The 5,460-nt window shown below is 44.3% G+C and overlaps 1 pseudogene; it reads right to left on the bottom strand.

The window, feature by feature from the left end:
- Positions 1-1,391: 1,391 nt before the first annotated feature.
- Positions 1,392-4,240, bottom strand: LOC102876202 (annotated as a pseudogene).
- Between the last annotated feature and the right edge of the window lie 1,220 nt (positions 4,241-5,460).

The raw sequence follows: 5,460 nt of genomic DNA, 5'->3' as shown, positions 1-5,460 counted from the left end.
CAATTCATGTTTATTCTCATTCCCAAGTAAGGTGATGGAACAGAGTATGAAAATTGTCAAACAATATCACACACAAGCAAAATCTTACTTAAGATGATCTCAAAACGACTAGAACTACATCTAAAGAACTGCCAGAAATACAAGCTGGGTTTAGAAGAAGCCATGACACTGGAATATCATTGCCAATGTCAGATGGATCTTGGCTGAAAGCAGAGATTGCCAGAAGAATGTCTACTTGTTTTATTGACCATGCAAAGGAATTTGGCTATGTGGATTACAACAAATTGGGGCTAACATTGAGAAGAATGGAAATCCCAGAAAACTTGACTGTGCTCACATGAAACCTAAACTTGGACCATGAAGCAACTGTATGAACAGAGCAAGGAAATACTGCATGGCTAAAAAAAAAAAAAAAAAGTATGTCAGGAGTGTGTCCTTTCTCCATGACTTGCCAATGTATATGTGAATCAGATCATTCAGAGGCTGGCTTTTATGAAGAAGAAGAATGTGGCATCACTGGATTAGATGAAGACTCATGAGCAACCTGCATTATACAGACGACACAACCCTGCTCGCTGAATTTGAGACATTTGTTGTGGGAGGTCAAGGATTGGAAGTCTTTGCATTTCAACGCCAAGAAAACAAAGACTTTCAACACTGGGCCAATTTGGCAGCCTCATGAATAAATGGAAAAAGAGGTTGTTAACAATTTCATCTTGCTCAGGTCCACAATCAGCACTCTTGGCACCAGCTTTCAGGAAATCAAACGAGGAATTGCTTTGGAAAGTCTTCTGTCAGAGACCTCTCCAGAGTGATAAGAAGCAACAAGGCTAGTGTGGAGACTGAGGTGCACCTGATCCAAACCATGAATACGAGAGCTGGACAATGATTATTGATGACAGAAAAAGAATCAAGGTCTGAGTAGTGATGCTGAAGAAGACTATTGAATGGGCTGTTAAGAGATCAAACAGACATGTTCTGGAGAGGATGAAATAAGGTCGCTTCTTAGAGGCAAGAATTATGAAGCTCCATCTCACATACTTTGGACACCAGTCCTGGGAGAAAGAAATTGCACTTTGATAGGTATAGGGACAGCGCAGAAGAGGAAGACCCTGGATGAGTTGCATTAACACAGTGACTACGGCAGAGATGGTTGATATTGTCTCAGGATAGAGCAGTGTTCAGAGCTATTATTCACAGGGTCTCTGAGTTGTAGGTGACTCAATGGCATGTAATAAAAACAACCATTATTTTACTACAAATGCATTTGAAAAGGTGGAGCATTTGAAGTATCCAGTATTATAGGACAACCTTGAATTTTAGGACACATGAAAATTCATTCTGTTTTTACTTGTAGTTATTGTATTAGAATTGAAAAATAATTTCCACATTTACACCTCTTCCTCAGCCTCCTCCTCCTCACACTCCCCTGGCTCTTCTGCCGTGGCTTCCTCGTACTTCTGGTACGCAGACACCAGGTCGTTCAGGTTCATCTTGGCCTCAGTAACCTCCATCTCATCCATGCTTTCACTCGTGTACCAGTGCAGAAAGGCCTTACAGCGGAACATGGCCATGAACTACTCAGAAAGGCGCAGGAACGATTCTTTAAAGCCAATGAGGGTGCGCGCTATCTTCAGGCCATGGGGAGGGATTTCACAGATGGCCATCTTCACATTGTGTGGTATCCAGTCCACAAAGTAGCTGTTGGTTTTATTCTGAACATTTTGCATCATATCAGCCACCTCCCTCCTGGACAAGTGGCCCTGGAAGATGACAATGACAGTCAGGTAGAGGCTATGGTGAGAGTCACAGCTAGCCTCATGTTCTTTGTCTTGAACATCTGCTGGGTGAGTTTGGACACTATCAAGGCTAGTACTGCTGGCTGCCCCCACTGGTCAAGGGGGCAAAGCCGGGCTTGACGAAGTGCAGCTGAGGGCAAAGCACCATGGTCACAGCCAGTTTGCGGAGATCCGCTTTCAGCGGCCCTGGGAAACCCAGACAGGTGGTGACACCACTCATGGTGTGTGACACCAGGTGATTGAGGTCCCCCTATGTTGAGCTGAGCAGTTTCAGGGTGTGAAAACAAATGTCATACAGGGCCTCATTGTCAATGCAGAAGGTTTCTTCTGTTTGCAGTCAGCTGATGGACAAAGAGGGGGGTGTTGTAGGGCTCAGTGATGGTGTCTGACACCTTGGGCAATGGCATGATACTGAAGGTGTTCATTATTCTGTCAGGGTACTCCTCCCTGATCTTGCTGTTTAGGGGTGTACCCATCCCAGACCCTGTACCGCCTCCCAGGGAGCAGGTCAACTGAAATCTGCCGAGACAGTCACAGCTCTCAGACTCCTTCCTCACTACCTCTATCACTGTTTCCACCAGTTCCACTCCCTCTGTATGGTCGCCCTTCTCTCAATTATTGCCGGCACCACTCTGACCTGCCAGATGGAAAGATATACACTGAAAGATAAGTGAGCTCTTGTGGCTTAGAGGTATGGCATTGTACTACCAATGCAAAGGGATATGGTTCAAATTCACCAGCTGCTCTGTGGGATTAAGATGGGCAGTCTCCTCCCATGTGATTTACGGCATCTCAAGGCCCAAAGGAGGTTCAACTATGAGTCAGTTATGACTTCAAGGTACTAAAAATCAAAGGTAAGCATCTGTGAATTCTGTTTAAGTTAGAACGAAAGTAAGAGTATATGTTACACTGTAGACTCTATTTTATGTCCCCTTTTACCATATAGAAAAATATTTCCCAGTGTATTTGAGACCCTAAAAATAGTAGGGAGTCACAATGAAGTAAAGTGTAAGATTCATTCACTTGAGACTCCAAATTCATAATTCAGAGATGTTCAAATGAGCCCAAACTTTAAGAACAGAGTAAAAGACCTCTAGATAATTGAGTTACATGGGATGAAATAGGTAGAGGTGAAGTCACAATTTCATAGACCATTCCCAACTGGCTATTTGCTGTGTCTTTTTAAGAGGTTATCTGATGTCATTGGCCCTTTGAAATGGCCAGTATCTTCAAGCTTTTGAATTCCTCTTTGCTATTAAACCTTCAGAGGTTTACTGGGGAGACTATAGCAGTTCACCACAGAGCAAAGTGAAGTTCTTGGAACTCTCAAAACAGTGACCAGAACGCAGCCCCTCTGGACTGAGTGGACCAAGACCAAGACTCTGGGTGTCTGCACTCCCAGTCTTCCCCACCAGCACACATCACTGGCATTGTGATGTTCATGCTCTGGGAGCAAAGGGAAATGTTTAGGCTGTTCCAGCTGATGACTACCAAAAGACAAAGTTGTCTGGCTTGAATATCTTTCCCAATGGCTCCATCCTGGCGGAGGTCATGGAACCAGGCTCCAGATCCACCAGGATGACCCCAGGCACGTATCTGTTACCTGGGTAGGGCAAAAGCTGGGATTAGACCTGCATTTGGCAAAAGAATCGTAGGAGAAATCTGCATCCCACCCACATGCCTTGCCCAGAGTACACTGCAGAAGTTGTGGCAAAAGAATAGATTTTCTGCTTTCCCAAAGAAGGAATTAAGCCTGTTCAATTCTTTCAAATATTCAGACATTTTAAAGAATGATATAGTGTATTCTTTAGGTGTTACCTTTAAAATGAGCACAAAAAGCATTTCTTAGTCATCTGTATGTTCGTTCCAATATTTAGGTTTCCAAAGTAGGGAATACAAAGCGGATTAGGCAGCAAACATTCAAATCATTACCAGAAGCTTCATTGGAACAGACATTTATTGTCTCCAACTGCAATTCACTGTCACCAGAGTAACTTCCAGTGGGGTCAATGTTATGATCATTTATGACTTCTTCAAACCGAAATTTAAAATATATATAAAGGCAAAGATTCGGGTCATCTTTTTAACTCAGCAGAGGAAGCGTTTTTGACTGAAAACAGTGCTGATGAGCAGAAGACTGTTTATCAAATGGTATTTGGCTGCAATAAAGCAAAATCATTTTAGGGGTGGTGGTGATGAGGATGAGAAGCACCTGTGTTCACTAGGCAACTCTTCTGTTTATGATCTCTGTAAGGAGGGGGTAATAAATCAACTGGGGGGGAGATAAAGAAACAGTTACTCAATGGTTTGGCCCCTCCTTGGACGATGGCAGCTGTAGCTAGGTGGTCAATGAGTTCTGGGCAGAGACAAGAGCGCTGCTGCATACCACTCCAGCAGCAGTTAACGCGGAGGGGCTTGGAAATCTGCATCACATCGGCCATTATCAAGGTGGCAGAGTAAAAGCAAGGAGTGGCCCTGCAGGACAGATGGCCACATCGGAGTCCTGGGCCCGGATTGGGAATGTCCCACTTTCTAGGATGGGCCTGGATGTGGAGTCATCCCTACAATAGCTGCCCCCTGACAGGATGATAACTTGGCTTCCATCAGACCCCACCCACCTTCTGAGCATCACACTGATGCCTTTTGCTGACAGATAGGGTTCCAGGAATGACTACACCAGGGACTGGATGTGAGTGGTAGCAGGACCATGTGGGAAATCTGGGCTGGTGAGCTAGCTGATCCTTGTGAAGTAGATGTTCCATCATGAACCACAAGTAAGCCTGCCAGGGGCCTTCCAATAGCCTCAGACAGACACAGGTAGAAGCAACATTAAACCTACAGTTTATTACTCTGTTCAACCCAAACATCAGGTAAAAGCATTCAAAATTAGATGCAAAGGTCAAAGACATTCATCTTGTTACTAATAAGGAACTTTTTAAGGTCTTTTACGAAAGGGACTGGGGGGGGGGAGTGATAGAGTGCCAGTTTAAGAACCACCTGGAAGTGACTCACAAGGGCCTCAGAGGCAAGGAGTCTATAATGGCCGGCCCAGTACAGATACTCTAAAAAAAGGGAAGAGTGATGGAGAAGAAACTGTCCTGAACCCAGAAGCAGGTCACATTCCATTCTCCCCAAGTTCTCTCCTGAAAGAGCGGCAAAACTGTCTGACAACATCCAAAGAGTGTTGCCTTGAGTGACAGGTAGGAAACTTGGTTTTTATTTTTTTCATTAATTGAGAGCCATCTACCCTGTTGATGTAAAATCTACTAGCACCTCTTAAACCATGATTTTAAAAGCAAAATGATCAAGGAATATTGTATGAATGACAGTTAAAGATGGAAAAATGAAAACTGCACATATTTAAAAATATGAGAGAGAGAGCTATGTTGGCCTAGTGGAAGGAAGCTGTGCTACCAAGCCGAAGGTGGGTGATTGTCATCTGTGGCCCTCGGCCAGGTTCAAATTGTCTTCCTGTCAAACATTCTTCTAGGTGGTATAGCACTGGTCTGTACGTTGCTGTACAGAGGTAAATTGTGGTTCCTGTGATGCTGAAGCCTGTGACAGTGATGTGCCAATCATGATGGACAGTGTTGGCTGGAGCTTCCCGACTAAATCAAGCCTGGAAGCAGGAGCGGCATCCACTTCCAAAATGGCTTGCCTC

Source organism: Elephantulus edwardii, unplaced genomic scaffold, assembly GCF_000299155.1.
Source record: "Elephantulus edwardii isolate Elephantulus edwardi_28Jun2011 unplaced genomic scaffold, EleEdw1.0 scaffold00502, whole genome shotgun sequence".
Lineage (NCBI taxonomy): Eukaryota > Metazoa > Chordata > Mammalia > Macroscelidea > Macroscelididae > Elephantulus > Elephantulus edwardii.
The sequence above is the reverse complement of the archived record's forward strand: the minus strand, read 5'-3'. Positions and strand labels throughout refer to the sequence as shown.